Genomic DNA, 25295 nt, shown 5'->3' with positions numbered 1-25295 from the left:
AGTCCAGCCCGAACTGGACTGTTCCCATGAGGCACAGGGTCAGACTGATTTGCGTATAGCCATGTCTGAGCTGGGGTGGCAGAGTGGGCTAAAGAACGGTGATGGATTAAACCCAGATCTTTTGACTGGGTGTGAGTGTTTGATTGATTCAGATGCTCTGTCCATCACCACCCCCTTTTGTACCATTATGGTACAAGCACCTTGCCTGATGTTCAGTGCAGCCATTACAGGGGTGTTGATTAGCTAATTTAGGTATATTGATCACTGATAGAAAAAGGATGCATCCCAACTCTTTTCATATATTTCAAACTTGCTTATACGGACTGTTTATAGTAAACAAATATTTCCAGCTGATTGCTGCAGAGTAAACTAGGTCCAAAGCGTGAATCAGGTTTAATTTTGTGAGGTCAGTATCCTCATCTACCGCTGTGCAGCAGCACGGAGTGCAGAGGACACCCGTTTTTGGCGCTATCTTAGACTTGCTGTGCAGGACGTGCACAGCTCTGTTATGCACGCACACAACCGGCAATCAAAGCTAATAATTTAAACTAGTGAAGAGAAGGTGCGCACTCGTTACCCCCCATGTCTTGCATCGCAAATCAACGTCCAATACGAACTTGCACCCCACAGGAGAACGTTTGGATGAATTGAAATATTTTCAACTATAACCACTTTGAAGACAGCACAACAGCATAACATCAAAGACGGACCAACGGAGTACCCCTGACGAAGAACTTTTGTTCGAAATGCATTGGGTTGGTTTGAAAACACCGGATTACGGAATGTTACAAGCACATGTCTTTGTTTAAGCTTAAGGCGACAAATGACATTTGAAAATGCGTAATAAAATGAAAACATTCTAAATCATCACTGCTGTCACCAGAGTGGTTACTACAAAAAAGGATGAACTGTCGACTAATGTTGTGGATTAATAGAGAGTATTGTGGATTACTTGGAAAAAAGCGTGAATCAGGTTTAATTTTGTGAGGTCAGTATCCTCATCTACCGCAGTGCAGCAGCACGGAGTGCAGAGGACACCCGTTTTTGGTGCTCTCTGAGGAAGGCAGAATATTTTTGAGTAGCATTTCCAGAAACAAGACAACACAGAAAAGCAGAATGGTAGAAGTCCTCAGAGTGGCCACAGAGATTTGTAGAAAGTCTTAGAGATAATAATTTGGGAAAGTGTTGTGAGGGGAAAACTGCCAGGGCCAAAAGTGAAAGATATGAAAACTCAAGAATTGAAATATCAGGAATTCTGGCAGTAGCACTTTTCAGGTTAAAATATTCAACCATCTCCTACAAACTTTCATAAAGCCACATTTGCAATGCAATAGATCTCGCATTTGCAAGAGTTTAAGCTATTAGCAATGTAAATGACAGCACCTTTTATTTATCTGTTTTGATAATTAACACATACATAAAAGGAATTGTCATTTACAATGCCAATAGCTCAAACTCTTGTAAATGTGAGGCCTGTTTCATTTCAAAGAAGCAGCCGCCATTGTCACTGCTTGGAAAGTGAAAACGAGCATGGCACGCTGAATGTTGCAGGAGTGCACGTTGTGCCTGCAGTAGGAGAAACTCATTAAAGAAAATAGTACTTACATCCTAGATAAGACCTACTGTGTAACAACAAAAGTAAAAGGGCCAGTTCTCATGGTAGGTTCCAAATAAAGACAAGGCGGTACCTAAGGAGGGACTAACAAGTCTATTAACGAATCAGAAGCCAGCATTTACAAAGGACAATGACACAAGCCAATGAAAAATATAGACGGAGAGTGGGCGGGGCTTCAAGTACATACTCGAATACAGCATGCCTTGCAGAGCAGCACATGCGCTGCCCAGGCGCAACCTAAAAAAGCTAGTTTGGAACGTATCATGCAAAAGGTGAAAGAAACCAAGGGCCCTATTTATCAAGGAGTTGTGTCTCTTTTGCACCCTGCAACGGGATGCAAAAGTGATGCAACCCTTAAGATGTGATTTATTAAGACACACAAGGCCCCCCTGTGTGGCCATGAGTGGCTTGGTAAATCCAGAGTAACGCAGCGCATCACAAATCACTGCGTTCCTTACTCTGTCCCAGGGAGGCATTCCATGGGAAATGCATGGGTGTTCCATGCAAAAGCCATGGATTTTGATGCATTCCAGATTTTCTATAAGTTTTAGATCTGTTAATGTGCCAAAATTGCTATGCCTCCCCAGGTGAGGCAAATCAAAGAGAAACATGTTTATTTCTCCTCTGGTTTTTTCCTCTTTCTCTGTGTGCTTCATTCTGCAGCACACATAGAAAGAGGAAAATGCCTCAGAGGATTGTTTTTGTGCAGGAAGGTGCCCCTTTCTGCTCAAAACTATCCTGCTTACGACGCAGGCACCATTGCACCATGGTGCAAGAGTGCCTGAGTTGGCGCTAGGCAGCACGTTGTGCGCCAGCACTGGGAAAAGTCAGGATTTTGGCAGCGAATTCCTGCTCTTTCCCTATCACGCAGCGCAGTAAGGTGACTTGCTACGCTGCCTAATATGAGTGGGTCTGGTGGCTTAGTGGACTAATGACTCCACTGGAGAGGCCTATGTTCAGCCTTGTGGTCACAGGTTCAAACCCTGGTGGGTCCACTCAGCCTTTCATCCTTCTAAGATCGATAAAATGAGTACCATTAAGTTGGATACCAATAAACATCTGTTATTCAGCATTAAGATACCCTAGGGTGAACGTGCGCTTTACAAATACACGCTATGTTATTAATATGCTCCTAAACTACCCTAGTGTGTGACTTGCACACAATGAGGAACTGTACTTGAGCTGCTCAGTGCGAAACCACCAGCTCCAAATGTGGGCCATCTCATGATTTTTCGCCCTACTTGGCTGCACCCCACTAACCAAGCAAACGTTACTTCTTACTTGGTTACTCTGAGAGTAGGGCGAGCCAACAAATTAACAGGGACACAAGCGGAGCTCCTACAATACCTGGCATGCAAATCATGCAACAGACATCATGTTAGAATATGATAGAGGGCTTTCAACATTTAAAAAAGTTACCTTCTTTAACACAATGAAGCTTTTCACATAAGAATAACTGATTATTTGAAAAGTGTTTATTAAAAGTGCAAGTTTTTAAATGTCAACTTAGAAACACACCTCCCGCAGCCCTGACGGAAATGTTATTAGTAAACTATGAGGCAAGGTAGGGGTCATGCATAACCCTGTATGTGGCTAGATTGTTATAGATGGATGAATGAATGAATGATTACGTATTTGTATCGCCCAGCGCACAAAGTTTTGGTACACCATGCATCCTGACCTCACGTATTTGAAGGTGCTCCCATATGTAATAAGTAAACAAAAAGGAGGCTCAGTGAAATAAACTTTTGTCTAGAATCACACAATTTGGTCAATCAGGGAGGCTGGAATTGACCCCAGATTTTCCAGTGTCGCACTGTGCAATTGAGCCAATGGATGGGTGTCTCTCTCTAACATCAAAGGCTGATTATCTGGCCTTAGATTTTGAAGGATGAAGGTAGGTGGGTGACAGAATCCATATTTTGTTTTGGGTGTTTTTTTGTAGCGTGGACCTTGCAAGCACTTCACAACAGAAACAGTTACATTTTTGTTTTTTTCGGAAAAGGGAGATTTGCCATGATTCACAGAATGCACGGCTGAGGCTGTGATCTAAACCTCGTTCCACATGTTACATGGAAGGCAGCTGTAGCTACTAGACCACATAGCCTCCTATGAAAGCGCTGGATCACTACTAATGAAGGATTAAATGCTTAGCAGTGATTATATTCTTGGTGAGTTATTTACATATTCTCCTATCAATCCCATTATTTTCTCAAGCAACACAAGATTACAGGTAAAAAAGAAAAGTGCACTGGTAACTGGAACTTTAGAAATGCCCCCCATTGTTCTTGTACATATGATGTTCCTTTATAATTTTAGATATCTTTTTCAGCTCTGCAGGACATTAGAGTCTTCTGTAACGTCTTCTTACTCTGTTCAATGGCAGCCTTTACTTTTTAGTTCTCAACTAAGACAGCACATGGAGTCTCGCTTGTAAGACCTTTTTTTGACTTACAGGAGGCTTAGAGCGGTCCACTGCTTAACTTAGGTTGGCTTCTTCATCAAGCTCATTGTTGGAAATGGCCTTTTTTGCAGAGTCACACCCAAAACATTCCCTTCCTCCTTCCACTTTTTGCTGAATTCATTTTTGCTGGCCTTAGGGCTCTGAGTACTTTACCACTGCTAGCCAGTGCTAAAGTGCATGTGCTCACTCTTCTAAACATAGTCAATTTGACTCATACCCAATTAGTACATTTAATTCACCTGTAAGTCTCCAGTAAAGTGCACTACATGTAGCCAGGGCCTGTAAGTTACATGTTACTAGTGGGCATGCAGCGATGATTGTGTCACTCACCTCAGTAGCCCTTTAAACATGTCTCTGGCCTGCCGTTGCAAAGCCCGTGTGTGCAGTTCAAACTGTCTTTAGGACTTGTCAAAAGAAACTTTCTGCAAGGCCCAAACCTTCCTTTTTAATACATATAAGTCACCCCAAGGATAGGTTCTGGAGAGCCCACAGGGCAGGGTGCAATGTAGTCAAAAAGCAGGACATGTACATTTAGTTTTACATATTCTGGTTGTGAAACACTCTTAAATTAGTTTTTCACTACTGCAAGGCTTATATCTCCCATAGGATAACATAGGGATTTCCTTATGAAATGAAAAATAACTTGTAAACGCACTAAACCCAGGATGTCAAAGCGCTATGCCAATCTAAAGAGCATACAAAAGTGCAAAGAGAAGGTCTACTAGAGATAGAAAACTAAGAAAAGGAAAAGCCAGGTTTTAGGATTTTAACAGAAAAACAGGCAGCGACTCAATTTCGGAAATGCGATCCAGTAGGGTATTCTATAATTTTGCAGCAGCCTATCTGGCTTTGCGGAACCTCAGAACTACCACCTTCCTACTATAGGCTGATTTGAGTGGCCTGCTTGGCACGTACCACTGAAAAGAAGGTCGGATGAGCAGGGATCCTTTTTGGTGTAGTGCAAGGAATACTGTACAGGTTTGAAGATTACTCACTTCTTACCTGGGAGCCAGTGAAAGGCCCAAAGGGAAAATAAGAGCTGGTCCCAGAAATGAGTGCCAGGGCTCCAATTGAGCACACATTATGCCCTGGTCATTGCCCTGCGGCAGGTGGCAAACAAACTACATGAAAAAAAAGTTTTCAAGTTTTCTTGGGCACAAGGGGCTTCTACTGTTAGGGTAAAGACATCAAGGCCCGGGCCGGACAGTTACTGTTCTGCTCTATCTTTAATTCTTTGTATTCTTCTATCTTCAACCAATTTGCTGCAAAGCATCTTCTTTTCATGTGTGAAATTCTCAGCAGTCCAGACATTTTAACTAACATTACTTTCTATTACTTGCTACCCTTCTTGCTTAATTTTCGATTATAAATCTGGATATTTAATGCTCAGCACGCAAAGTATTTTTGGCAAAAAAATCCTAAAGTATCTTAAAGTAGCACATATGGAATGGGGCTATGCGGCACCTGCTATTGACTTCCCATCTCTGTTACTTGCACAGGTGTCAACCCATATGATACCTATCGATGAATGTTCTTAAAATATAGAATTCAGCATAACCAAGAGATTTTCTGGCATGCCAGACTGACTTCTAAATAGTAGTGTCAGCCACAACTTGGGGCAACTTGGAACAACAATGGAGCAAGTCCAAGATCATAGAAGACAAAACTGACACCATGATATACAGAAAAAGGTATCACTACAGGCACACAAACACTGACTTTCTTGCCTCTTCGAATCCAAAACCAAAACAACCCTTGAGTCAAAGCAACTAAAAACCATCTCCATACCCACGCACCTTGCCACCTGAAGCTCTAACAGTTCTATTGGCTTAAAGACCCCAGAGACCAAACAGATGCTTGGGGGCTTATTTACAACCCTCTTGCACCACCCGTACGCCACTTTTCCCATGTTAAAAATGACGCAAAAGTGGTGCAAGAGGGTTGTAAATAAGCCCCTAAGTGTTTGAAAGTAAGTAATTTGTTGTGTGGCCTGCACAAGTAATTGATCTACATTTCTCCTCCACTGAGAACCAAAAACCCTATTGTGGCGCTTGACTCTTATTGGGTAGAGAAGTATAGCAGTCCAAGGTCTATTCAAGGGAGGTGGTGTGGGCTAGTAATCACCATTCACAGATAAACAATAATAACACTCAATAAATGATTTTCACTGGTCTGTGCTTTTTTTTTATTTGAAAAAGAAAAAAAAGTACATATATAACACACACTACTCATTACTATGCAGCAATTTACAAATATACACAAGCTGATGGAAATACTTCTTAATGACATTGTGTAAACATCCTTGCCCCTCCCAAAGAGGGGTCTGATTCCTCAAACCGCATGTCTAGATATTAACTTGTTTCCTAAATGGAAGGATTGAAGATAACTTGGAGTAAGAGCACTTAATAATGGCACCAAAGCAAGTGGCTGTCAACCTCATTATCCCAACAAGCATCTCATCATAGTAATAAATGCAATAATTACATATAACCATGACTGAGAGCACATAATAATATCAATAGCACATGCAAACTTTGATCAAGAGTGGCTGTCAATCTCATTACTTGAATAAAGCATTTGCAGAATAATGTATATGCTTGTCTGAGTGATTTGGTAGCTCTTAATGAACTTGGAACATGGAAAACACAATTATACCATGACCATAGTTCCCTCTAACATGCGCGGGTGAGCGCGCACGCACAAGCATTCCTCCAGTGCGCACAAACACTTGCAAAGCGCGCATATTACCATGAGTCTATTCCTCAACCACGTATGTAAATATACATATGCAGATGAACGGGGTACAACGGTCACTTTCTGGGCAAAGTGCGAGGAGCAGTGGCGGTGCTTTTGCAAGGCCAGACGGAAGAGCAGCTATTCTGCCACAGACACTCCGGGTATGCTGCAGATTACAAAGCTCACAGCTTCTACACTTGCTACTTGCTCTGTTGATGTCAGGAGCCAGAAAAGCTTTACAGTGGTGGCATGGTGTAATGGCAGCACTGCTCACTTTGGAATGGAGGAGCTGTGTTCAACTGCAAGTAAAAATATATATATTTTTTTTGTTCGGCCCGAGAAAAGCTTCTAAAATTGCATCCTAATATACAGAGATGTTCATTCAGCGATTCTGTATTAAACCTAATGGCTCTGGGTGAGAGGCTGCGATCAGGCTGTAATTTGAGGGCACTCCGAAAAGTAAACCCAGGGGCAGATGGCTATGCACGTAGAACTTTCTCTGCGCTCTCATTGAGCATATAGCACATAGCCTTGGTTGCAGTGCACAGAGACCTTGAACTGCCGCACACGGATGAAAAAAATTAGAGGGAACATTGACCATGACCCCTTGTTGGAGGGCAGGTTTGACAAACAGGCGAGGAGGTCTTATTAAGTGGTGTAAAAGAGGAGTTTTATTTGCAATAGCGGAAGTGACAGAAGTCCTATGAGGTTTTTCTTCCGGTTCCTCTTCCGAAGTGTTCTGGGAAGATTTGGAGCCTGACAGAGATCCCATGGAGGGTTGTTCTTGTTCCTCTTGCTCGGTGGAAGGGTGGTCTCTCCGAAGGGTCATAGGAGGGGAAGAAGAAGAGGAGGCCGTGAGATAAGGGATTGGTTCAAATAAAAGTTTGAAAACCGTCACCACACCTTTCTGCGCAGGTAGTTTTTGATATCTTGGTGGAGGGATAGTGAGGGGGGGGTTCTTTTTATTCAGTGCCTAAGGTATCCTGCTGGTGGGATAGTGAGGAGGGGGGGTTTATTCAGTACCTAAAGACTTTGGGAGATAGTGCTTTGTACAGTTTGTCAAAGTTGTGGTTATCCGACAAAAGAACATACACGTTTACCCCGAGGAAAAGGTAATGTTTAGAATGCTGCTGGGCTGTTCCTATTGATTTTCCCCTGTAAAGGTGGCACACCCTCTCTTTAACCGCACCCCGCCCCAGTTCTACCACCCGCTTCCCACAACCCACCTTCCCCTGAGCCGCAATTACTCACCGGCTCAGCCGCAACTCTCCAGAGTTGTGGCCGCTCCCCAGCATCCTCCGGACACCACCAATCTTCGCACCACTTTTCGTCCAGTTCTGCAGTTTCAGCTTCGGGTCCCGTGTCTTCTCTCTCGGGTTCCGCGACTTCCCTCCTGGGTCCGCGTCTTCTTTCTCGGGTTCCGCGTCTTCGGAGTTCCACGCCCAGGGTCCGTCTTCACTCTACTTGCTTCCTGTCTCCAGTGCGTCACCGGTGTCTGACACCTCCCCTTGCGATACGTCTCCTTCTATTAATCTCCGGGAAGTGTTTCCGGTGTCCTCCTTGGTTGCTTCCGGGTCATTTATTTCAAGTTTCAAGTTTATTTTATTTTTATTTGCTTTGGTACTCAACTGAGGACCACAAATATTTTAAACATAAAATTCAGATTATTTACAACAGTAAAATTTCTTGTGCTAATACAATGTTAAAAAAGATTTAAAAAAATTATAAAAGTTATGACAGACAAATTCATTTGGCGGGAATTTACATAGAGTGATCAGTTCATTTGCTGAGTTAATCCTACATTTAATGTGTATGGCTTGCAAGTACCGCTTCCTTTCCGTTACCACCTTTGGATTTAAACAGGCAAACATTAGATGCTCGACATCTTGCTCTCCTCCATTACACAGATTACATTTAGAGTTTTCCTTTAAGTGCCATTTGGCTGTTACAGTTTTGACTGGTGAAATACCGAACCGGAACAGAACCATCGCTCTCCTGACAGAATGATTTAGATTGAAAGCAATGTACTGTTGAATTTTCTTGTATGTTATAGTTTCAATGAAATTCTTATATGTAGATAATTTAGAACAATGCAAAAAGTCTAGATCAAAGCTTAGCCTTGAGGTGAAATGTTTCAAAAAGAGTTTAAGTTGGGATGGTGTCCAAGTTAGCAGCAGATCGATGTTAATCTCCGCTAGCTTAAAGGCAACTGACATGTTTTTCTTAAAAACATGTTTGGATGAATCACGATCAATTGTTTCTGTTTTGAGCAGAGATCGCAGAGTTCCTTCCTCGGCGTGCAGGAGATTATATACCCACCTGATGACATTAGCAATTCCTCGAGAGTAGGAGCTGGTTAATGAGAACTCGAGGCGAAGAGCTTGTACAGGAACGGCCTGTGATACCTTCATTAGTCTCCGTAATATTTTTCCTTCTTTTAGATCTAGGAACTTCCACTGGTTTATGGGAATATATTCCAAGGCATATGATAGTACAGGCGGTATCTTAACACTATATACCTTGAGCAGAGAAGAGAAATGCCTGTGTCCTGACGCTGCATAGAGTCTTGCAAGAGCTCCCGCATGTACGTCAGCTTTCCTGGTCAGGTTCACAGTGTGTGGCCGATTTTGTAGAGACTTGGAGAAGATTCTGCCTAAATAGGTGTATTCATTTACTTCTTCCACCTTTTCTACTCCAAGGGTCCAGTTATATTTAGAACTCTTTTTCTTTCCTGAAAAAGAAACTATTTTTGTTTTTGTTAGGGATTAAGTAATTTTCCTCCGTATATTTGTTCAGTGCCTGGAGATTGCTTTGTAGTCCAAATGGTGTTAAATCTAATATGACAATATCGTCTGCGTATAACAGTGTATGTAGTTTATGGGAGGCAACTTTTGGTGGAAAATTGGGTGCTTGCTGGAGACATTGAGACATATCGCTGAGATAGAGTGAGAAGAGTAGAGGAGCAAGGAGACATCCCTGTTTGAGGCCATTGGGGGTCGGGATAGGGCTGGTTAAGCCCTTTTCTCTCCCCATTTGTACCTGGCACCAGGTGTCTGTATGCAGTGATATTAATATTCGTAGTAACTGGTCAGGGATACCCAATTTACTAAGTTTTTCCCAGAGTATTCTCCTGTCCACCCTATCAAACGCAGTCGAAAAGTCGATGAAAGCTGCGTAAACAGCCTGAGATTTAGTGGACACATATTTGTCTAAGATAGTTTGAAGGATGGCAATATTGTCCGTGACTGAATGCTTTGGTCTGAAGCCAGCTTGATATCTAGGGATCAGTCCAGATGAGAAGGCCCAGTTTTTAAGTTGATCCAGGACTTCCGCCGTGAAGATCTTTTCAGTGGCATCCAGCAAAGCGATTTGTCTGTAGTTACCAGGTTGCAGTCTTGATCCTTTTTTATGGATAGGTATGATGATACTCCCCTTCCACGACTTCGGGGTTACCCCAGTGCTGAGAATGTAGTTAAAGAGGGGGGAAAGCATCCTGCTCCACCCTTTAGGGTCGATCTGGAGAACTTTGATTGGGATTTGATCTGGGCCAGTTGCTCCTGTTGATCTCGCCCTTCTTATGTGTATCTCAATAGAGAGGGGAGTGGATGTTCCAGTATTTGGGATTTCAGTTTCTGAATTGCTAAAGAACGTATAGGTGTGTCTGAATTATTGTTTAATTTGTATAGATTAGTGAGATAGGTTTCCCATTCGTTTGGGGGCACAGGAATACTTTGTAATGTTTTTTTCGTGCCTGTTTCTTTGGCGATTATGGTCCAGTAGTCACGTTGGTTTTTCTGTTTTGCTGCTATCTGCAGTTCCACCCATTTTTGATCTTGGGTTATTCTCTTGTGTTTTTCTTTTTCTCTCCTCCGTTGGTTCTTTAGTTTTTTAATTTCTGCTTGCCTAGATGGTAAAGCTTCTAAGAACTGTGCTCTTATTAGTTTATTTAGCAGCTTTGTTCCAGTATCGAGTTTGTTTTTAGTCTTTGTAAGTCTTGGTTGCGTCAGCTTTTTCTGCAATTTTTGTGTTAATTCTTTTATGATCAGTTCATAATTCATTATTGGGTTGACAGAGTGTGTTGTTTGAAGAAGCTGGTTGGTGGCTATTGTATTAGTTATCTTATTAAGTGTCGCTGAGTTCCAATAAATTCGCCTTTGGTTTTGATTTACCATGACTGTACTATGCTTGTACATGATTTGAGTAGGTGAACATGGAAGTATTTTCCACTCTGTAGATAACTGTAGGATAGCGTGATCGCTTCCGTGAACAAAGTTTATTTTTAGTTGTAGGGCGGATCCAAACAAGTCGAGACTGGATATCATATAATCCAAAAGTGTGTTGCTATTATTCCCCTGTCTCGTATTTGAAGCGGGGATGTCCCCTTCCACATTCCCGTTTAACATTATTCAATTTAGCGTTGGGAGAGATGCTAGTAGAATTTTTCCCCTTTGATCCGCCTTGTTCCCATTGGGGAATAATGGTGTGGAAATTTCCTGCGCCTCTTCTTTATACCATTTAGACTAATTTGATATTTCTTTGTTGGAAATTTTTCCATTTAGGTCCCCCATGATGAGGACTGGTGGATAATCATGCCTTTCGATTATTTGATCTATGTCGTCCAGGATCTCTGTCATCATTCCATCCATTTTTGCTCCAGGCGGGATATATACATTAAAGATTAGTACGTTATTTTGGGAGTCTGATAGATTTGTCCTGCATCTAACCTTAATACATTGGAAATTATAAGAATTCGTAGAAATTATTTCTTGGGCCCAGTCCTACTCTTCACTTAGTAAAATTGCAATCCCACCCTTCGCGTGCCCCCGCTTGACCCGCTGGGCAGGGATGTCATAAATGAAGTATCCCTCCATATCGAAATTTTGTGTACTCCAGGTTTCTTGTAGGGCCACAATAGCAGGAGAATTTTTTACTAATTCTGTCATTTTTTCTTTAGTTTTTCCCGCTATATTCCAAGAAGAGATTACTAAGCCTGTGCTAAACAGAAGAGCTAGTGTCCTTCGTTTGTTTGTTACTGTTCAGGGTCTCAGAGATCCAGTCCCACGATTGATCCCGCTGTGTTGTTTCCTTGCTGCGAGTGCTTTTGCTCCAAATTTCCCTTTTGCCATTCTTTACTGAAACAAATACATTTGCTGCTGATTGATCTAAGGGATAGGTTTTTTTATTCATGGTTTGGTACGTTTTTTGAGAGGATTCGAGCGGATACATCATATTGTAGACTTCATTTTTTAATACTGGGATCAAGTCATAGCCACATTTGTGGAGGATCTCGCTCTCCTTAAGGATAATTCCTGGTAAGGCTGGGGACCAGAATTCTACAATTGCAATTTTTGTTTTCGCTTTGTCCGGAAACATTACTAGTTTGATCTCTTTTTGCGCTAGAAATTTTAGCGGCTGGATCTGTTGCAGTAGGTTAATGATTCGGCCGCGATTGAGTGGAGCTTCATCAATAGGGAATAACTCTGTGATTTGTAAGTAGTTGGATCTTATCTCCTCTACTTGGGATTCTTTTCTCTGTGATTCTGGATGTCCTATGAGTGTTCCTCTTAAAGTTGCACTTCCCGGGCTGTGTATGAAATCAGTAGCCTTTGGATTTAATGTAGAGTACCGGTAAAGGTTTTTACTGTTGGTTTTCACCTGTATCTTCTGGTGCTTCATACTCGGTGTCGGGGGCAGTGTTGGACTTCCTTCATGATCTGATGAGGCATTAAGTAGAGGAGTGGTAATCTGAAATTTGATTTTTGTGGCCTTCTTCTTTTTGAATCTTCTTAGCGCCTTTCTCTTTTTTATCTTTCTTTGCCGTTGTTCCTTCTTTGTTTTTTCCGAGTCTTGTGCATCTTCACTAGTTAACCCAATGTTTGTTTCAGGATCAGGTATTACAGGATTGGTCATGTTTAATTAGGATTTGCTTTTTGTAAATATTGGGTAGTACGTCACAGATTGTTGATGTGGTTCTAAGTTAGTTTGCTCTTTAAAGAGTTTTCTGAGGGAATATACGGTGATGTCTCTCTGCTTTCCCACGCTTTCGCCAGATGATTTCTTCCCGGTTTGTGTTGCAATTTCTTTTTTCGAGGGAGGCGGTATAGTGTCCTTTTTTATTTTTAAGGCATCACCAGTTATCTCTTGGCATTTGCCACAGGTTCCTGTTATTTTTGTTGTTGTTACTGACCGATTTTGTTCTTTCTTCTTTTTTTGCTCAACCAAAAATTTTAGAATTCCAATTTGTACATCAAGTGTTTGATCAGAATTTTCCAATATGTTACCTAAATGGTTGAGGACTGATTCCAGGATGTTTTGTAAAACAAACATTGATTTAGAGACTGGAGTGTAATGATTGATCAGGCCGGTGGTTTTAAAGATAGAAAGATCTGGTGAATTTTCGAGATGGCCCTCTATATCTATTGATTTTTGTGGAGTACTGATCTGTATGTTGTCGATCCTCCTTTGGTGTTTCATTTGAGATATTCCATCCTTGGTACTGGTGTCTGGGGAGATAATGTTGCAGTCGAAAGACTGTTGTATTTTGGAAAGATCCAGTGTTATTGATCCGGTTGCCATTAAATCTGAGGTTGAGTCCACTTGTTCCATAGGGGTATTTTTTTCTCCTACTTCTGGGATTATTTGGGTGCCGTGTCCAACCTCCATGACACCTACTGTTTCCGAGTTTGCCTGTTCTTTTACTGTATTATCCTGGTCATCTGGATTTGCTTTTGCGAAATACTTTCTGATTCCAGGGGTTGCTATTGTCTTTCCGTTTCTTACTGCCTTATTGGTGCTCTTCCTGATTGCGTCGTCCGTTCCCATTCTTTTCATGAAGATGGTTCTGGATCTGAGCTTCTTGTAAGCCATTGCCCTGTGTTAGGTCAGTTGGAGATGGCACGTTGTTGTCCAGAGGTCCAGGTAGGTCGGAGACTATATATATTTTCCCCTACTATTCCCTGCTTTTGACCCACGCTAGAAGTGCGTGCTTCCAATAAGCACAGTCGGGTAGTTAGACTTCGGGGCCAATGCCCGGCGCGCCGCTCATGCAACGCCAGCACCAGCACCCAGATCCAGTTCCCCAAGTTCGTTCCTATAGGATTATGCAGTTTTTTGGGGCCTGCTTTGGACTCCTCGCCACTCCCGCTTAAAGCAAGGGGACTGACTTAAAGGAATGCTTTGCGTCTTATGACTCCTGGCTGTGGTGGCGTGAAGACCTGAGCTCCGTAGTGACTTCTGTCTGTGGAGACGTGAAGGCCCCGACTCTCAGCAGTCCCCCCGCCGTGATCGCCACCAGTCGCAGTCTAAACGGGCGCCGACTTATCAGTAGTAGTAGATAAATATAGGATGCAAAGTATTAATTTGAATTAAATGGTGGGTTTTATCCACGTTCCCCTTCAGTCGTGGGAGGGTAGGATACGCTGCCGGGGGGGGGGGGGGTTGCTGCTTCTGATAAGTTATTACTATGTATAAAGAGTGGCCAGGCGAAGAAGTAATACAACAGGCTGGCTCACCTTAATTCCCTTGCTGTACTCGACTGGAGCATCCCACTCTGTGCAGTGACACCGCAGCTCTTGCCCCCTTGCCCAGGACTGTACTGTAATGCTAGTCCTCCGAGTTACAGGCTCCAAACACCATAATACCAGGGCACCCGGCTCGCACACCTCCTATGCTGGTGCTGGTGCAATAGGATCGACTGCCAGAGATGCAGGGGGTATAAGTGTGCAGGAGGGGTCCTCCTGTCTTTGAACAGGGCTGGCCGCTGCTGCCGCCCGCCGCCTTCTAATCACCTCTGCGGCGGCGGCAACAGCCTCTCAAAAATGCAGGGAGTACGGGCGTACGGGCGGGGTCCTCTGTTTTAGAGTCTTGCCGGATTCGTAGTGGTAGTGCCGGTGCCGCTGCCTCTGCACGCCGCCTTCTCTTCACCACGGCGGCGGCGGCAACAGCTGCGGGTTAGTCGCTTTCACTCGGAGATGCGGAGAGGGGGTGAGGGAGGGAGCTTCCGTGCCGAATCTGGTGTCTGCCTGTCGGTACTTGCCGCTCGGTATTTGCCGCTCCCGCAGCCTGCTGCCGTCTCAGCTCGGCGGCGGCAGCTACGGGATTTTCAGCGGATTATTTCAACTTCTCGGCTCCTTTGAGTTCAGCTCCGCTCCTCCGTACTGCTGCACCCTCCGCTCCTGCTCTCACTCGTTGCTCCTCCTCCTCCTCCTCACACGTGTGGTTCATGAACTACAGCCACATTCCTTCCGGGTCATGGTCGATGCCGTCGTGTGACTGTAAATAAGAGGAGCATGGTCGTAGTAGTTTATTATTAGAGTCCCGGTTTCGCGGTACAGCCTGATGTGGCAACTCTCCCCAGGTCGACGTCCCGGTAAGTTCGTCCTGAGTAGGCCGCATTTCCTCACACCCCTATAATCAAAACACTGCAATTATCGACCTTCAATCCTGGGGGTTTTGTAATTCAGACATAGGGACTGATTACGATGGCAGTCAGACCGCTGACCACTATTGCGGTAGTCAGGACACCGCCCGCGAAGCAGGTGCTGTCCGTCTGCTGCTTTTCGATGCAACCACTGGGCTAGCAGTCGCAAAGCGGTGGGAACTGCGGTCGTGGGATGCTGCGGCCAATGTAATGGCCACAACACATGCCACCATGCAGCACCACCACCGGTGCCTGGCTCAGCATCACCGCCATTCAGGGCCACGACTCCGACCGCTGCACCATTGGGATCTTAGATCCTGACGGAGGCGGCAAAGATCCTGACTGTCAGCAGTCCTTCCCACAGCCATCGTAATCAGCCCCACAGTCCCTAAAGGAAACATCACCTTTATAATCACATACACATAATAAATACCTTTCACTCCTAGAGGGTGTAGATACACTTCAGGCCACAAGCACTGTAACCATACTTTGCCCCTAGGGGGCACAATGCTACCCACTGTAAAGCAAAAGCTACAGCCTGGGGAGTACTTGAAACTCCTGCACAACCCATGAGGAATTATCTATTTTGAGTCCCACCTAACTTAGGGTGGGGACGCTGTGAATCTTTTGGGGGAGGCTGCGCTGCTCCTGCAGCTCCTCTTGCACTTTTGCCACATGTTGGTGATGACCCCGTTCTCCTGGGGCCACCACAAAGCCAAAAGAAGGTTTTTACCTTACATAATGGGCCTGGCCCAACAGGGCATTATGTGGCGCTCCTCGCGCTTCCTTATGCATTTTTAGGAGCTGTTCTCCTTCTGCACTGGGAAAATCTGTGTCTTCCTTAAGTGTTCCCTTTTTTTCTTTGTCTTATGCCCCTTTCACTAGGGCCGTGCGGCATCGTGCATCTGGCCCATTTCTTTGTTTTAGGGTGGGTGCCCAGTCCCATTTGGGCCCGCATGGTCTCTAACTGCAGGACAGCCTCAGGAGCCCACCCCAAGCCGCTCCAAGCTTGCTCCCTATGTGAACCACCCTACTGCAGGTGGTCCTTGGAGCCTGCATTCCTTTCTTCCCTGCCTTTTCCAGCAGACACAGCCTGCAGGTATGTGGTGGGCACGGGTAGAGAGAACGGGCCTGGCACCGTTGGGGGGAGTGTGGTGGCACTCCCCCTTACCTATGCTTCTCGGGCCTCGGGTTGGGGTCTGGGACCCTTTACTCTTGTGAGGGGTGAGTGAAGGCGCTCCCCCAGCTCCTCCTTATTTCTAGGGTCCATGGATGGAGTACTCGGCCCCCTTCCACCTTTGCTAAAGAATGCAAGGGCACTTCCTTGCCATTTATCTTTTCTTACACAGGGGTGGGGTCCTGGGCCCCTACCTACTTCTCGTGGGAAAAGCGTGTTAGCGCTTCCCCATATTGTTCCTGATCTTGGGGCAGCCTCTGGGCCCTGGCCCACTCCGGAGGCAAGGTTAATTACATTAGCAAATACAAAAGGAACAATTGATTGACAGAATGCAGAACATTGTCATACATTCACCCCAGTACAGAGAGCTAGGTATAAATCCATCGTTTTTTTGCTCTCTGTGCCACTCCAGTTTGAACCCAGCCATATGCAAATCAGTCTTGACCCTGCATCCACTGGGAACAGTCCAGCCCGAACTGCCAGGCCAGGTCCTCCTTGAACTGGAAACAAGCATCCTAGGTCCGTTTTCGGGGTTTCACCCCCCCATCAGCCAGGATAGCTTGACTCCAGAGGCATGGAGAGCATGGGACCCACATCTGGGCATACCCGTCCCACCCAGGGTGACAAATACAAAAAAAACAATTGATGGACGATTGGAGAACAATGTCATACATTCACCACAGTACAGAGATCTGGGCCTAAATCCATAGTTGTTTTGCTCCCCATGTCATTCCAGTTTGAACCCAGCCATATGCAAATCAGTCTTGACACTGCGCTCAATGGGAACAGTCCAGCCCGAACTGCCAGGCCAGGTCCTCCCTGAACTGGAAACAAGCATCCAAGGACCAGTTCAAGTTGGTCTGCTCCATCCATGAAGGCTTTCTTTGAGAAAGGCACAAAGGGGCTCATTATGATGGCGGGCGGATATCAGTCCGTCCGCCATCATAACGGTGATGGGACCAGCCACCAGACGTGTGGCGGTCTCACCGGCCCAATTAGGATGCGCCTACCATACTAGCGGGTACATCCTTGCCTTTTACCATTGCGGATGGTGCTGCTGACTGCAGCACCGTCCACAATGGTAAACGGGCATGCACAGCATTCCCCTGCACCACGCGGCAGGCACCATGCGGTGCCTGCCACTTGGTGCAGGGAAATTCAGGGGGATACCATGGGTACCCCCCAAGTGCACCCCCCACGCCCCCAATGGCCTGCAACAGGCCCCCAAAGCCAATCCCCACCAGCCTTTCTATGGCGGCATCACCACCATGGAAAGGCCTTTAATCAAACCACATCCTAATATGGCTGGTGGTGCCTGCTAGGCACTGCCACCATATTAGTGGCTCAGCTCCGTTCGGCCGGCAATCGTAACGATTGCAGACCGGCGGAAAAGTGGCGGACGGACTTTGCATCCGCCGCAATACCTACCGCCATCATAATATAGCAGGGGGTATTTCACAGTAGGATGGCATAATGATCAACACCGCCGGCCCAGCTGCGCCCCTGTGCAGTCTATGCAGTGTGTACGTGTATGTTCTGCACACAGTGTGTATTTGTGTGTTCTCTGAGCTGTAGACACCATGTATGCTTGTGTGATCTGCTCATGCTACATGTAAATATGACTGTGTCCTGCTTCTCAGCAGACGCCTTCACCTTTACAAGAGGCTGAAGGCGGATAAAACATTATACTTCCATTCTCAAATGTAAATGTAAATGTACATGTATTTATATAACGCAAATCACTGACCGAGGTCGGTATCTAAGCGCTTGCTTAGGGAACCCGTCCTGGTATTCTCCTGTGAGATAACACCGGCAGGGTATCCACAAGGTGAAAGCCAGGCATCCCGCCGCGAGGGGCCGTTGTGGAGATTAAGCAAGCTATTGCCCAGAGTCGCAGAGTGTGAACCCGATAGTCAAGAAGGCACCGGAGCGAGAATTATCGAGTCTGTGGAATTTTTTAGCCCAAGACCCACCGAGGCGGGGAATTGAACCCTGGTCCAGGACCGATCTCAGCTTCCGGGTCTGCCACCTCTAACCCCTGAGCCACACTTCTCCACAATGTGACAGGACTGTGTAATGAGTTCCGAAATTGTTTTCACGAACAAGCACTGTCAAAGCCAAAAGGTATCACCCTTTTGAGAGCCATTGGCTTGCCAATGTCTTTAGCCATGTTGTAAAACAGGGAAGCTGCTGTGGTGCATGGCTGGAAATTATACACAACGCATTTATAAACAACAACAAAAAGGTTTCATGGCACTGGAAGGTTTAAAAACACTTAGCGGGCTTTTATTAATAACTTTTAGACATGCTGCACTATAATATATATATATATATATTCACTGAAAAAAACCATTGGTTTCAGGCAGGTTTATAGTTAAGAATTATCATTTAAAAACATTTTAAATTCACTGAAAAAACCTTAGGTTTCAAGCAGGTTATAGTTAGGAATTATCATTTAAAGAACCTTCTGGTGGAAAAAGCGTGTTAGCGCTTCCCCATATTGTTCCTGATCTTGGGGCAGCCTCCGGGCCCTGGCCCACCCCGGAGGCAAGGTTAATTACATCGGCAAATGCAAAAAGAACAAATGATGGACAGAATGCAGAATACATTCACCCCAGTACAGAGAGCTAGGTATAAATACGTCGTTTTTTGGCTCTCCATGCCATTCCAGTTTGAACCCAGCCATATGCAAATCAGTCTTGATCCTGCACCCACTGGGAACAGTCCAGCCCGAACTGCCAGGCCAGGTTCTCCTTGAACTGGAAACAAGCATCCTAGGTCCAGGTTATGAGGTTTCACCCCTCATCAGCCAGGATAGCTTGACTCCAGAGGCATGGAGAGCATGGAACCCACATCTGGGCATACCCGTCCCACCCAGGGTGACAAATACAAAAAGAACAATTGATGGACAGAATGGAGAACAATGTCATACATTCACCACAGTACAGAGATCTGGGCCTAACTTCCCCATATCTTCAACAAGAAACCAAATCTGCAATGCTACCTAAAAAAACAGGCATTAGTTCCACTTACCACTAACAAATTAACATCAACATTTAACTAGTGTAAGGACATCGACTATGTACTGCGTGAATTACATCCAACTCACACCCATATTTAAAGAGCAATATGTGATAGAGGTACTAATTTTACACTTCTGACACCCAACAAAATCACAATACCCAGCGCCACTACCACTACAACCACCCCTCCTGACCCCTCCCCCTCTACGACCTTAAAGGCAGCGCAAAACAGGACATCGGACCTTCCCAAAATAATATATCCCCTCAACAGCACACTAGCTCAATGTTCACAGATGTGGCAACCAACTATGCATAAGGGAAGGAATTTGCACATCAACAATAATGTACACACTGCTGACTACCGGTGATATGCTATACACAACTCACTATACAAACCAAAAACTTTTCTGTGTGTAGATATACTATTGAGACGTGTAGTGTACTGCACAGTGGACGCAACCATATTATCTCAGACTCTGGGGAATATCTCGGTCATGTTGCTGTGTTGTCTCCCCCCCCTTCAAGTAGAACTGAAGTGGACTGATCCAACATACGCAACGTCAGCGTAAGAGTATAAATAATTAGCCTACACCTTGGGCATGGTTCACTTCTACAAAGAGAAAAGACTCTGCCACAGCGAAGGTCCTCACCCTGCCACGTGGCTGCCACCATGACCACGTGCCTCTTCGATACAGGCCGATTGCGAACTCAGCGCCACAGCACCGCAGACTTATGTCTGTATCAACTACTGCCTTTGATCTACACTGCGGACAGCAGGGTTTACAACTTAAATTCAGATTTGGATCTACACTACGCACAGCATTGAAGTTATCCTCTATTTATGTAAGGCAGAGACAATTTTCTTAAAGTATGAACAGTAGGAAATTCAGCCTTCATTTATTTAATGCAATGACAATTCTACTATATGTCTTCAGATTTTGTTTACATAAGTGGCAAAAAGCATTCGTCTCAACAACTGACTTCAATCTACACTATGTACAACAGGGTACAGCAGGGTACACAACTTGAATTCAGCTTTCCATCTACACTACGGACAACATTCAAGTTAGCCTTGATTTATTTAAGGCAGAGACAATTTTGTTAATGGATGCCACAAAAAACATTCCTCAATGTCTGTACTAAGTACAGCCTTCAAATGTACACTGCGATCAACAGAGTTCACTACTTGGTACCAGTGGTGCAGTAGCACTAAAGACAACATTGAATTAATTCTCGATTCATTTAAGGCAGAGACAATTCTACTGTGTCGTCAGATTTTGTTAAGGTATGTGACAAAAAAGCATTTGTCGATATTTCTGTGCACTGCTGCCATAAATGTACTCAGCGGACAACAGGGTTCACAACTTGAATTCAGCTTTCCACCTACACTACGGACAGTATGGAATTTAGCCTTGATTTATGTAATACAAAGACAATTGTCTGGAAGCTTTTTACTTTTCCTCTGATGCAGAATGTCATGTCATGTTACTAAAGTCACTTGCAAAATCTGCAAGGCGGTGCTGTGCAGGGGTGACCCTACAAAAAAATAGTCTTGTGGAAAAACAAGTATGAGGAGACATGTTCAGACAAAACATCCCGAAAACTTTGCAAGAGAGGAAATGAGGAGAGTAAAAGACTTCTGCCTTTGATCTACAGTGTGGTCAGTACAGTTTACAACTTGATATCAGTGGTGTAGAAGCACTACAGACCCAATTAAATTCAGTCTCAACCTCATATTTTGTTAAACTATGAACAGTAGGAAATTCAGCCTTCATTTATTTAATGAAGAGACAATTGTACTATATGTCTTCAGATTTTGTTGAAATAAGTGACAAAAAGCATTCCTCGATATCTGTGTCAACTACTGCCTTCAATCCACACTGCGTATAACAGGGTTCACAACTTGAAGTCAACTTTGCATGTATACTATGCACAGTAGGAAATTCAACCTTGATTTATTTAATGCAGAGACAATTGTACTGTATGTGTTCTGATTTTGTTAAAACAAGTGACAAACATCATTCGACGATACTTCTGCCTTCAATCTGCAGTACAGACATCAGGATTCACATTTTGAATTCAGCTTTCAATCTATACTATGAACAGCAGGAAATTTAGCCTTGTTTCTTTTAAGGTAGAGTTAATTGTACTTTATGTCCTCAGATTTTGTTAAAAGATACGACATAAAGAATTTCTTGATGTCAGTGATAACTACTGCCTTCGATCTACATCGTGAGGGCTGACCATTCAGGTAGAAAGACGATTGTACATGACATATTCCAGTAGACAAGAGATATTGTACCACTGCGACCCCCCGAACCACAAATCATCGCACGGTATCCACATGCTGAGTTCTTTCGCTACCACTAACTGACTGCACCACAAGTCATCTCTCAGAATTCACTAGGCAAAAAAACATTGCTCCCAGTTCGGCTCCCTGAAATATGCATTATTGCAGGATACGTACAAGCTCAATGCCAAAGATAATATTAACTCAATGCACCATATATTATCGCAAAGAAGAGTGAAGAGTTCTATGTCACGGTGAGACATACTGTCCCTTTAAAATGTCCCAGAAATATACATATTTTAATAATGTATTCTATATATGTTCTATCTTTCACTTCCATCATGATTGCAGATGTTGCAGTCCACCCTAACATCTACATTGCGAACAGCAGGGTTTACAACTTGACTATAATCAGTTAAGAAAACCAAATGCTCCCAATCTGCAACATCGCCACCAGACATACGTCCCCATTTTGAGAAAGTTAGAATGCACTGCGTGAAGTGCAATCGTTTAATTTTGTTATGGGGAGCAATCAAGTATGCAACATTCAATGCCTTGAGTGCAGCGCGTTCAGACCACGCATCATCGCAGGGTGAGCACACGCTAAACACCAGACGTACCACTAACTCAGTACACCACAAATAATCGCTCTGAGGCTTTATTAAGGCAAAATTCAGTAGTCAAAAAACATTACTCCCAGTGGGGCCTGTCCAGACCACGCATCATCGCAGATTACGTACACGCTCAGTCCAAAGGTACTACTAACTCAGTGCACCATAATTCTTCGCCACATGGCCGTATTCAGGCAGAATTCAACTGATTCTTCATTTATTATTTATATAGTTCAGTACCAAACAAAGTAACGTCCCTCCAACCTACACAAAATTGCCCCATGGTCTTACTAAGCCAGAATTCACAAGACAAAAAACATTACTATCAGTACAGCCTGCCCAGACCACACATCAGGCACCACAGAACCTTGTTGATTCAGGTACCACTAACTCATTGGAAACCAAACAAAGTATAACACCTATCAAACCCTACACAATATCCCTTTAGTATGCTTCCTTGAAAAAGGTATTTTATATCACTTATAGATTTAGTTGAATAATAAAATGCATGCTGCATACATGTTCGATCTTCCACATCAATCATGATTGCAGATAATGCACTCCACCCTAAGATCTACACTGCAGACAGCAGGGTTTACAACTTGAATTCACCTTTGCATCTACACTATAGATAGTAGAGAATTCAATTTTGATTTATTTAATGCAGAGACAATTATACTGTATGTATTCAGATTTTGTATAAATACGTGAAAATAAGCATTGTTCTATAACTGTACTGACTAGTAGCTTCGGTGTACACTGTGGACAGTAGGGTTCACAACTTGAATATACCTTTTGATCTACACTACAGACAGTATTAAGTTCAGCCTCAAGTTATTTAAAGCAGAGCATAATTTCTATACTTAAAGGAAAGTTCATGCATTAAATGAGAGGCAGAGTCCGTGGTGTCCGATTCAAAAGGGCTTTATTTACAATAACCCGGGTTAGCGGAGAATCTGTTCCATCACCACTAAGGTTCAGGAAGGGTCTTCTGAACTTTATTCACAGAGTACAATATTTATACATTGAATCTCGTACATAGAGAAGGAGGAGCGCTCCAGGCAGAGCAAGAGAAAGAGAGAGAGATAAGAGACATGTGGGCGTACATGTGGGTGTTCACTTGAGGAGTCATAAGTGAGTCATAGGTGGGTGGATACATGGAGGGGGTCTGCATGGCCAGCTGGAACCTTTGCCCTACTTGTGTGCGCAACTTAGTCATGACGTGTAATGGACGTGCAACTGGGGGGAAACAGGAGAGGGCTGACTTTCGTGCTAGAAGGGAAGTCTTCGGTGTCAGGACGACCTGTACATCTAGTAATATCTGATATCTTGGGTCCGGGGATGTTTTATCTGAAGTAAAAGGTCACTCAAGCAAAGGTTGCTCATCTGCAAGAGCCAGTTCGGGCATACATTTCTTGGTTCATTACATGGGGGCCATGGGCTTTCTATGGATGCGGGCTCTGTAAATCACTGAAATGGAGACAGGAAGACTGGGCTCTATCTCTGCAAACGGGCTCTGTTTACCTTTCTTCACTAAGCAGGAATGTGATTCTGTAGGGCAGACAGATAACTGTGTGCAAAATACTGTCTAGGCACCCTCGTGCGGGGCCTCCTTGGCTGGCTGAAAGTATGCGAGAGGTCAGGGATGCGGAGCTGCAGCCCTCAGAGTGTCTGGAGGCATGAAAAACCTTAATTCGGATCCGGGCTCGAGCTGAGCCACAGAATGGGTTCATCTTGACTTTAAAAACGTGCACAATGCAATTACATTGGCAACATAGGCCTCATAGCAGAATTATCGTTTCTTTCATGGAGGGCCTGGTAACTGACATGTTAACGTTGGACGCAAATGCATAGGCGTCATCATTTCGGCCATAGAGGGAAAATGCATGGATGTCATGCACATACACTAAACGTTGGGGTAGCGCAGGGGACACATACTGGCCATATAAAATTTCATTTTCCTCATTCCCTCCTTGGCCCCTACGCACCCTTCAGGATATATCTATATTCATGAGACCGTATATCTGATCATACAGCATCATTTGCTCTTCTTTTCTCTTCTGGATACGTGGATGGGGTATACAGGCAGTGGCACACAAGCCGCAAATCGCCGGGCCACATTGTAAACAGAGACAGCAACCGAATACCATAAGCAGTATCATTCCTAGGAACGACAACATTTTCCATCCCTATGCTGATATTACACTCCAGAGCCAACTGGACCAAGTCCATGTGCCTGGGTCTTGATGTATCTCATGAGCAATCTTGTGGAGCCTTGTTATTGCTGCGTATGAGTTTACTGTTTTGGACGGGACCTATGAAGAAAAAGAATCCTTTGTTGAAATCTGTATATTGCTCCCAAGCTGTCTCAGTCTGATCAATCTCGGAGGAATCGGTCTCTCTCCGGTGTCTAACACGCTCTAGTCGTGAATCTCGATGATAATGGGATGGGGCTAGAAAGACGGGGGCAGCAGGAACGCAATATAACATGTTCCACCCCAGTCTAAGGGCAGATGTACATAGGCTGTCTGACCACAAATGAAATAGGTATGGCGAGATGAATTGAAAGAAGACTTTCCTTTTTCATCAAACTCGACTACAGTATTACATTCACTGTGTCCCATATGTACTGATCCCTTCTTTCTGACACACAAATCACCTTTTGCTGGTAGGACTGTAATAAACGGTGGACCTATATTTTGCTTGGGCTGGACATTCAGAATCATGAAGTTAAGGGAGGCATTTCCTTGCTCGTACTCTTCATTGTCTAGATCGGTTCCCTTTCTTTGGGGAAGTCCTTCATCATTTGGAAAACATGCCTCATTCATTACTTTATTCAGGTTTCCATATATCCAGTCACTCTGGGAAACTGTGGACTTTCTGTCTAGGGATGTCATTAAGGCAAACCATGCTCCGCACGAACCATTGTGGGAGAACGGAAAAGGGAAGAAGGGCAGTAC

The sequence above is a fragment of the Lissotriton vulgaris genome, chromosome 12 (genome assembly GCF_964263255.1).
Source record: "Lissotriton vulgaris chromosome 12, aLisVul1.2, whole genome shotgun sequence".
NCBI classification, from domain to species: Eukaryota; Metazoa; Chordata; class Amphibia; order Caudata; family Salamandridae; genus Lissotriton; species Lissotriton vulgaris.
Note: the sequence above shows the minus strand (reverse complement) of the source record.